The sequence below is a fragment of the Struthio camelus genome, chromosome 5 (assembly GCF_040807025.1).
Source record: "Struthio camelus isolate bStrCam1 chromosome 5, bStrCam1.hap1, whole genome shotgun sequence".
NCBI classification, from domain to species: Eukaryota; Metazoa; Chordata; class Aves; order Struthioniformes; family Struthionidae; genus Struthio; species Struthio camelus.
This window is the reverse complement of record NC_090946.1, coordinates 20,172,071-20,183,237: the sequence shown is the minus strand read 5'-3', so window position 1 is coordinate 20,183,237 and position 11,167 is coordinate 20,172,071.

Genomic DNA, 11,167 nt, shown 5'->3' with positions numbered 1-11,167 from the left:
TCAGGTTCAATATTCAAATAATTTAGCAGGACGGGGCACATGAAGAAACGCTGATTTAAAAAAAATCGGAATCCCGCACGTGGCACCGACAGGCAGAGCGGGGCAGAAGCTGGGCACCACGGCACACCAGCCGCTCGCGGACCCAAGCTGCTTCGCTAAGGCAGGAAAGAGCCTCTAACTAAACGCACGTTTGAGGCTTTCTGCAAGGGATTTTACAACTGTCTGATACTTCCCATGGAACGTTACTTCCATATGGAAAGGCATATAACTACGAATAATTAGAGGAAAGTAGCTATCTTTGAGCATAAAGATAAATGTGTAGCTTAGGCACGTTTGATTTGGTTTGGTAACTTAAGAGCACCACACAGAAGCTGCGTGACACAGCCCGTATTATCAATTTATCTTATTCAAAATGGTGCTAGAGATGAAGTGGAACGGAATAGATCTTTTCTTCATTTATACATGTTAAGCGCTTTGATTTTGAAGTTTTGTCATGCCATTGACAAATACGAATGAGAATGAAGTGGATTCTTTTTCTATTTTCAATATTTTACAACAAATAGAAGTGCAATAAAATTGTTTTTTGAAAATAACAACGTTGAACACCAACAACTATCACTGCTGTACACCAACAACATTATCATTATCACCTCCAACATTACTGAAGCTGCTACAAACATTTTCCACATACCGAAAATCAGATGTTAGGTAAAAGAAAAATATAAACTATTCCTAGTATATTTTTTCTTTTTTAAATATTTTATCACCTGTCTCCAGAAAGAGTAAGTTTGCAGCTGCTTTGTACCAGATGCTGCTCTTCTACAACCACTTGTCATTTTAAACACAAGTTACAGACTTTACAAAAGCTGCGGAAGGTGGAAGGAAAAACAGAATTAGTGCTATTTCTATAAGGAGAAAATAAGAAGCACACTACATTTTGCAAAGAGGGTCAAACAGTGCAAACCTGCTCATTTTACTCATAAAAGTGGTACTATCCCCTCCAGAAGAACTACATTCACAAGTTAACAGGCAAACGCTAATGCCTAATGCTTCTCAGCTAGCCCTCCCGGAATCTCTCAAATCACTTAATTTTCAGTAGATCTGCTGCAAAATCATGACTTTCTTTCCCAGCTCCGTGCAGCATCCTGCCTTCTCGAAGGAGCGCACCAGGGAACGTCACCGAGGAGCCCACTGGGTCTCCTTGCAGCATCTGAGATTTCCGGGCTGACGCGGGAGCGAGCAGCCCCTAGTGTAACGCAGCAGCCTCCAGGCAGTCCTGTCTCACCCCGGGCCCACGGGAACGAGCTCTGGCTCCGGACACCCAGAAGTTCCCTTGTGGGGCAGGACGCAGGGGCTGGGCACCTACTTTTGCCTGCACAGACGCCTCTGAATAAAGGCCTCGACGCTGTAAGCTCAGTAGCGAGAACTGACCTGTCCCGTAGCCACAGCATCACTCAGGGTTTTCCCAGGAATACACTCAGTATGGCACTTAACTCACCTTTTCTTTCTAAAAGGTCAATACCACTTTTATTTTCTATATGGGTCTCTTAACCATATCAAGAAGCATGCTGTTTTATAATAGATTCGATGAATAATCCCAGCGCTGCTGACATATAGCATCAACAGGGAGGCAAATCCCCGATCTGCAGTGAGGCGTGCTACTGTTTGTAAAAAATGTATTAAAAACTCTGGCGGCCAATAACTCACTTCATCAGAAAATGTTGGAGTCCAGTTCATTCGGGGTCCTGGGTCTCGGCATCCCCATCTACTGTCGTGAGGGCACAGCCGTGAAACAGAAAGCGGGGCGCTACATCCGGAGACGCTGGATAAAAGCCTGGTCCGACCGAGGTTGTGCAAAACACATTTCACAGAGGGCATCGACCACTGTCTTTTGCTGCTGCTTTAGATACTTGTCTGAGCACTTTTATAACAGTAAAGCCATTGGTTAACCAAAACCCCCACAATCTGTCCCTAAGCGCCTCCCGCACACCCCCAGGCAGCGGGACCGTGCAAACCCCCCGACATCCGAGTCCTCCCGGGCCTCTGAGCCCACCTCCGGCCACTTTCCGTCCAACAGCCGCATCTGCTGGACAACACGGAAATTGCGCTTCTTCCAGAAATCCCTGCTTCGGGGGAATTCAAAGTTCTGTTTTCTCACCTTGCCACAACGGAAAATCAGTCGCTGGGGAGAGAGCAAAAATATTCCCGTGCGCCAGGCACAGGAGGAAAAAACATGCTGGAAAACCCAAGCATTTCCCAACCAAATCGGCTTCTAAAGAAGCAGAGCGAAAAACCGAAGGGATAGCATGTTGTTTTACTACTGCAGAAATTTGTGGCAAGCGCTTTATGTGCCTTTGGTTCATTTAGGCAAAAAAAAAAAAAAGACAAAAAGAGAGAGAAAAGGGAAGTGCTTTAAGATACCGTGGGGCCTGAGCTGTGAGCACTTGGGGGGGAGAGGTCGTCCACCTGCTGCTGACGTGGGGCAGCCAAGCACGTCCGGGGACTGGAGGTGACGGCGGGTTTCCTGGAGCATAGGCAATTCACGTGCCTGTGATACTAAGAGATATATTAACTGCTATTTGCCGCAAAATAAGTAGAAATCGCATTATTGCAACATGCACGATTTTTTTCAGACCACTGGAGGGCAGCATTTCTACAAAAAAGAGGATTTAGATACACTCTCTTTAGTGCATGTACATATATTTTTTCCTAAACTTTTATATATGTCTCTCTATCAGTTCAGGTACAGAATATCACTTCGCCCTAAGACAGCCGGAATTAGTGAGCCAGATTCCTGCCTAAGGTAAGCTCATCGCTCCCACTGGCAGCTGACTCAGTATTGGCACCCTCACCTGTAGGAATTATCATAGTGAGCCCAAATCCACAGCTTGTGAAGATTCGCTCCTATGTGAAAAACCACAGACTTTTATGCCTACATGGCAAGGTATCCCTATGGGTTGCCTAAAGGTGGTTTGGATAAAGACTATCTCAGAGCTAAGCATTTATATAGCAACTTATAGATGGAGTCCCGTGTTTCAAATGGGGCACCCAAACACTCATGCCACAAGTACGATGCCATAGAAATACACCCGTATATGTGGAGGAGCATTTGGCACACGGGTCACTTCATTCGTTTGGGAAAAGCAGCAGGGTATGTCCGGAGCCCAGAGGCTCGACTCACTCCAAGGCCGTCTTCTGGAGAGCTGCAGCTTTGAAATAGCTTGTAGTTTAGAGCCAGCTGCACAAAACGTAGGCCCAAACACACCTCTCAAAAGCTGCACAAATGCCAATTGCATTAAACGATATGAAAAAAAGCAACAAAGTAATGTGTCTAATTAACAAAGCTAGAGATGGAGCCAGCCCTTTGGTTTGAAGTACTTCCAAGAGAGATGTTAAATCCAATGGCCAGGGCAACTGTGGAAGAAATAAATTAACATGCTGGGTTAGCAGAGAGAGCGAGCGAGCAAAGGGGGTGTGTGGTGAGGGGAGGCAAAGGTAAAAATAGCACAGTGGGTGTTATTTTGTTTGTTTGTTTGCCAAGGACACTTTAGCTTTTGCCATTTATTATTCTTCATGGCACGCTAGAAAACATGCAAGAAAGTATCACTATTGTTGTCACTAGACTAGAGAGCTTTCCTAAATTTATCTTTTCCCCGTCTATTAAATCTTAGCCTAAGGTCAAGAGAAACCATCTTTTTGAGTGACTGTATCATGGGATAGGCACGTTCATGAAAGATACATTAACAACTTTCTTTTATCTTTAGTACTCCGAGCAAACACAGCTTAAAGAACCACCTCAGCATAGGACTTCTCTGCGGAATAAGCGCTGATAGCTTATTCCTGTCCAGGCAAAAAAAAACCACTTATAAGCGTTATGCGCCTCAGCCTTTGGCAGTTACCTTTGATTTCAGTGTGGGCCTAGAAGAGGGAAGCTCTGCTCTGCTGTTGGTCCTGCTTGGTACAAAACCTGGCTAAATGGTGTATGAGCTCAGTTCTTCATACCTCACTCGGTATCTTCTTCTGCATGAAAGATACATGGCTTAAAAAACTCTCAAGCTCCTATTAGTTAAATGCAACCTATCGCCCATATAGAAGAGGTGGAACATCGGCCTTATGGACCCAGCAGCTCAGATCTCTCCTGTCTGCGGGCAGAAGAGCCCGCAGGAGCACCCTGGCTTTTCACTTGAAGCCGGATACATCTGTTCTGCAGCTCTAAGGCTAGGGATATACTTTCTTTTCTCACGCGGTAATTACACAAACATTGAGGAGTACTCTGCGCACGTCTTTCGTTTTGTAGTAGGTTTTCACGTGTAAGAGCTGACTGATAATTACCTGCTGCCAAACTTTAGATACCTGACCCTGTGAGTGTGAGCTCAGGCCATCACCAACTCCCAAGTTCCTGTAAGTACCGTGGCTTCGATCCTCTCCAGGACTCATCTGTCAGCAGCTGTTTCCACCTGCTTCTTCTTGAGCAGCCCTGCCCTGTCCCTGGGGGGGCGCAGGGAGGTTGTCACGCACCCACGGAGCTTGGCGTGAGCCGCCCGAACCTGCCGTCTCGCCTCCTCTGCTCTCTGGCTGCTTCCTGCAACAAGGACTCCAAGTGCTGCTGCGTATCAAAGAAGAAAAAAGCTGCTCCTTTGAGGTGGATGACGAAATGTTATTCCCGCTTTCAAGAACAAATAATATTTATTAAAAATAGAGACAGAAAGATCGATTAGGCTGTTTAATCAATGCATCTGCTAGGCTTGTAGTCATTTCTGCATGTATGTTTTATAGCTGAAGTGATGCATCTTCTATGCGGCTTTGTTTTGTGGTTGAGCAAAGGTGTACGCTCTTCAGGCAGCTCATGACTGTCCCCACTAGCCATGGCTTTTTCATATTGTAATAAATCACACACTACAAAAAGAGAAAAGAAAATCAAAAATAACCTCCACTTCTACGTCTCCTGTTTTAGACTAGAGTGGTAACATTCCCAGATGTATCTAACCGTTACTGCTGAACCTGCAGGAATTTGGCTGGCTGCGCAGGGGTCAATGCACATTAGGCTCTTCCATTAATTTGCTCCATTGCTATGTATATATTCGCTAACTTGCTGTCTGCAGGCTAACATTAGCTGGCTGGAATGACTTGGAAGGCTTTACTTTTTTAACCAAGGTAATTAGTTGTATATCTTCACCTCTGAAAGTCTTGATCTGCATTTTGATATACCATCGTTAGCTTGATTTTCAGGTGGACTTAAGGTATCTTTGAACCTCTTGGGCCTTCAAACAGGTGTGGCTGAAAGAGCAAGCCTTCGCGCATAAGCAGTATTTTGTCTTCCAAAGTAGCCCAAAGTACGTCACTAAATACGAGTCACGTTCTGCAGCTCCTACTCAGTCTTAGCTCGGGGGGGGGGGGGGAAGAAACATCAATAAGACAAGCAGTGCAACATAATGAGGAAACAAGGCTGAAGAAGAATCCATTACTTTCCCGACAAAACTATAAGAGAAATTGAACTAACCAAATGCAATTATTTGGGTTTTGTCCCAGCCAGAATGCTCTGTGTGTGTGTGTGTACCAATATATAAATAAAACATACATCTAAAAATTCACCATTTAAACTCTAGCATCTAGACAGGCAAAAGCACCTGTCAATCACTGTGTAAACATACATTTTGGAAAAGGGACAGAAACTCTGCTGAATTGCCACACCACGTTTTCAGTGACGCACTACTCTTGTGCTACATCTCTGCTTGGCTTACGCAGTGGCTGAAGCGGGCTAGAGAAGCACCGCACCACTGCAGTACTTCTGCATGGCATGGAGATCCAAGGGGCTCTTAAGGGGTTTAGTGTGATAAAGCAAATAAGAAGCTAAAACACTTTTAAATCTATACACAGAGCGCAACCTCCTTCTCCGCTTTTTAACTACAGGCAGGGCATTTGTAAGGTGGAGAACAACTACAAAATCTAAAAAAAAAAAAATTTATTTTTAACTACTGTCAAAAAATTCCTAGAGGTAAGGTCCTAACTATGGATTTGGGAACTGGGCACCCCTTTCCTCTCATCCCCTCACAGCAAAGCAAATAAGCACGTCATTACGGGCTCCCCTACAGGGCAGGGATCCGCCAGGGAAGTGCAGAAGGGTGAGCTTTCAGGTGAGCGTGGAGCAAACCTGAAGGCAGATGCACTTCCGAAGCCCTGCTGACAAACTCGGGGTGTCTTGCGCTGCTGCAGCCCTTCTCCCCTTCCTCATTATCCTCAAGCCCTTCCACTTCTGCAACACCTAGAGGCGAGGAGCACACCTCCAAAAGCCGGCAGGAGCCAGAGATGAATCAGACTGAATCAGTAAATAATGACTAACCGCGCGGTGCCTTAGGAGCGAGCACATCACTGTGCTTATTAAGCCAAGCTGTTTAAATACAAATCTGCTGCAAACCTGCACATTAGGAGGAATCTCAGCCACAAGCAGCAGGGCCAGCACAAACCCTCTGCCCTGTGGTTCCTATTCAAGGCTTCCCAGGTCGTGGAAACTGTGGGCAGAGCATCTTCCTCTTCCCTAGCGTGCACAGATAAGTACGATACGATACAGTACCTCCTCGCAAGGCTGAGGGCAAGCTAACAGCCGTGCCATCCTTTCACTATTTACCCGGACCTAGCTTCTCAGCACCTCATCTAATTGGTACAAAAGGCTGCCGTTAAGGCGGAGCTGTAGGCTCAGGCGCAAGCCAGAACCAGGAAATTTGCATTCCCAGCAGCTGGCCCAGGCGCTGCGACAGAAGGTGGATTTTACTTTCCATTCACTCACATTTACAGCGTATAAATCCTGGTTATTTGCAAAAGAAAGGCAGCAGATTTCATCCCTAGTGCCAATTATTTAACCAGCATCACTGGAACTATTATGTCTCTTCATATGCAGCATACAAAGAATTACTTCAACAGGATTAAATATTGTCGTATTTCATGGAACTGGCTGGGTAAATATTTACAAAGCTAGAGAACAGCAAAGAAATCTCAGAGTTATTGATTTATGTCAAATATCGAAAAGCTGGGTTAATCAAGGGATTTAAGCAACGCTTTAAACATTTGTGCCAGCATTGCTGGGTTTTATCTGAAACGCTCTTACCTTTCAACATCCAAAGTTTTCCATACAGCTTACCACAATAATGATTTACAGGTCATTTTCCTGTCTGCTTGTCTGAGAACATCTCAGTCACTCCTGCAACCTCAGGGTAGGCTGCTGAAGTAATAACAGCTGTGGGAAGTGAATCATTCAACAAAAAATACAGCTCTGTCTTCAATTAAAAACAACAGGAAAAGAAATGTTCTAGCCGTTTGGATGCATTAGAAAAAAAGCCAGCTGACAGGCAAGCATACATATTGCATAAAACGCAGCCTCTTCCATCAGAAAGACAGACCCAAAATCGGTTTGTGGTTAAATGAAAAAGAAATACTCGAGGCACTGAGAACTGCACACCTTGCTCAAGAGAAGACTAGTACCTCCTATTCTGTATTCTGCCTACAGGATATGTTAAAATGTGCGCATCTCTATCTATGCGTTTGTGTCTGTTGATAAGTTTGTACAGCTGCAAATCGGCTGAGATTTAAAAAAAAAAAAAAAAGTTACTGCAGCAATAGCAGAGTTCTGCTTTCAGAAAGTGCTGAGCAGGCCAATCTCAGGAAGCCAAGGACCTCCAAGGTCTCTCAAAAACAGATCATCTATAAAATAAAATAAAGAACAATGATTTGTAATTCTTGAAACTCCAGCTATACTTCATGGTGGAAGCTAAACAGTTCAGTTAAACGCGCACACCGGCTTGCTCTTTTAAAGATGCAGATGTAGAGCCTTCGGGACTGCTGCACTCTGCTCCCACCACCACACACCGAGCAGCTTCCATAAGCCTGTTTTTGTGACACACTGACATGAATCCTCCAATTGTGTAAGTTGAACTTTTCCTGTCACCAGGTGCTTGTTTTGCCGGCTCAGGCCTAGTCAGCGGGAAGGCGACAGAGACAAATCTACACCATTCCCATAACTGTACTCCATAATAAAGTGGAGCATTAGCCAAGCTGTACGCCCTGCTTTGGTTACTTAAAGTAGGTTTTGCTGTAATTTAGCTACATGATTTCTCAAGGAAAAATTACTTCCGTTTTAGGGAATAACTTATCAAAGATGAATCCCGACGTTTTCACTAAGGCCTCGACGACAACCTGTCTAGAAGATCGTATTGTTTTGGACCAATCCAGCTGTACGTGCTCCAAGAGAAGCTCGGTGCCTGGCCCAGCACAGCCACGTGCTGGATTTGGGCAGGTGCTGGGTACCGAAGAGACGGCACGTCGGTCGTTTGCAGGGCCTAGCGCCCCGCTCCCCAGTAAGGAAGGAGCAATCCTCCCTTTCCCTGCGCTCACGGTCCGGCAACGTTCGCAGCCCTTCAGCGGGAAGCAGGTCGCTCCCTCCGCCTTGCCTTGCTCGGGGGCACAAACCTGGTCTGTGCATTTATTCGGTCCCAGCTCCCTGAAATTCTCAATTTGGATGGGAGTTTCTCTGAGTTAACAGACTGAGTGAAGACCAATGAATTCACTGCGTTACCCATAATAAACACACGTTTGCTTTTGCTTCAGCGTTTAAGCATCTTTCCCTGTGACTAGTATTTGCCCCGCTGAGTTACGATGACACGTACCATAATACAATATTACCTTCATTTGTCTCAGGGCAATTTTTGTTTATCTTGCAGTTTGATGCACGACTTTGCAACGCTAACATGTCCACACCAGCGCTCTTTCAAAGGCTGCTAAAGGAACCTGCAGACCCAGAGGGACCTTCCCGCACAATCAAAGGCTGCTCCCTACAAATGGCCTGGGAACAAAATGCAACCCAGCAGGTCAACCGTAGCAAGTGTTCCTCGGCAAGCATAAAACCACGTGCAAGTTCAAGAACGTGAACGAAAATGAAGTACTTATTCAGTCACAGCTTTGGCAATTAAGAAAAATCTAGCAGGATAAGAGTACAGGAACTAGAATTCAGCCACAATTTCTATGTCTGCAGCTACTCTTGTTAAAAAGAGCAGAACTTCTTGGGATCAGGCCTTGTGCTTCACAGCTCTTCAGACACATGGCACCTCTATGGCTCCTTCAGTCAACATCAAGCACCAAACAAGGGCTTTCTTCTTCATTCTCGTTTTTACCATGGAGGGCTTTCATCCAGCTATTGACAGTCTAAAGGAGCACATCTAACCTTTCAGAAAAGTAATATCATCTACGCCAGTGCAGCTTTGTTTGTTTTTAAATGAGTTTCAAGGACAGAGCGAGTATGTTACATGCTGAAAGGCATCACAGCTTTCCATTTGAAGACCTTAAACCAAATGATTTACAAGGATCAATATTAACAGGCAGAGCAATTCACAGCATGATGTAATCTACCACTGATAAAGAAGTGCGTTGAAATACTGTTGTGCTGTCAAGAATTTAATACGAGAGAGCACAGACTGAATTATAGCACACGTGCATTTGCAAAACTGGCGTTCCAGCCCTGGCTGCCTTTTGATTTGAGATTACAGCTCTTACAAATAAATCTCTCTCTCCCTCCCTCTGAACTTCCTCCAGCTCTAAAATATTTCTGACGTGCTCTCCGCTTGTGCTCATGGTTAGCTTGTACACAAAGTCACAGGTTTTTTTTTTTTTCCCCAGTGTCTCTTTTCCCTCTTTATGTTGTTGTTGCTGTTGTTAGAACGGGTCAAAAAGTTCTCACACAAAAGCTTTCCTTGAACATAAACTGGCTGCTGAACTCAGACAACGCAGGCTTAAAGTTAAGGAGCGGGTGCTTCGTTAGGTGTCCCCACTGTTGGTATCCTTGTGGGGTATCTCAGTGAATGCAGAGACTAAATGGGCTTGCCGAAGGAGCTACTCTTGTTCTGCTGGTGAAGCACTGAGGCGCAAAGCAAAACCCCTCTGTGTGCTTCCTGTGCCTCCACAACGCTCTTACAATTTTTGATCTGTCAGTCCAGCAACTTCCATAAGCGGTCAAATGACTTCATACCAACACAAAAAGGGGAAAAAAGAAAAAAAAGCTAGAACTTAGCTCCAAAGTTATTACTCATCAAGCTTAGGAGTATTAGGGAACATACACTAAATCATTCCCCACATGGGGAAGAAAACTGACTTAGAGTAGAAAGCACTGAAGTTCTCAGTGAAAACACTAAACAGACAGAAGAGGGATTAACACGTGAACAGCGTGTGAACCCACGAGGTAATGTCATCTTTGTAGACTGAACTCAGACTCCACTCTGAAAGACAACCTGCCTCTCATCATATATGATAACCCTGGCAATGCTGAAGCCTAGGGCAGCAAAGGCGATTCCAGGACACCAGACATGGAAGGGGAAAATGGGCTTATTCTTCCTGCATCATCACAACGGAGGAGACAGCGGGGTGACCTAACCCAAGCGCTACGATTAGGAAGGAAACTGACTCTTTTCTGCTATATAGTAGCTTCAAAAATTAAAATAGATCTATGTCTTAAAATGATGCTTCCACTGTCACTGTTAAAAGCATTGATTTAGAGGAGCAGCTATGGTGGTAAGGTGTCCCAACGACTGTAACAGGGCTGCTCAGCGTGCATAGCTACTCCTCAGGGTAGCAGCCATGTAGCTCTGGCCTCCCAGCAGGCTCCTGCATTGAAAAGGCTTCTAAACCCTACCGACTGTCTTTCTTACTTGTCCCAGAGTTTACCTGGTTCCGGCTCAAAATAACAGATTATCAAAATCTCTCACCAGTTGTGAGAATCGGCTCACAGAAACAAGATGCAGCTCCAAGGCTAACATCTTTTCACTTATTTTGAGAATTCCTGATAACGTTACCTGCTGCTGTGCCAGCATCCTTTTCCCAGCAGCCTGCATCTGTTTGAACAACCTACCAACTCTGCCTCCCCAGATGTGTCCCAGCACTCTTAAAGTTGTTTTAACTCTTTCTAACAAGTAAGACTTAGCGATTACTAGTTTAACTTAGTAAAAATGACAAGAGGTATCACAGAAGTAGTAAATAATTCCTGAGCACGCACATCTACCTTCACATTAAGTGCTCCCTGACTATCTTCTCTTCCCAACGTAGGGAAGACAAGCAGCAGGAAAGCATATGGTGGACTGCTCTCAGCTCTCTCACGTGGGACCTAAACTTTCACTCAGTCAATCGCGTT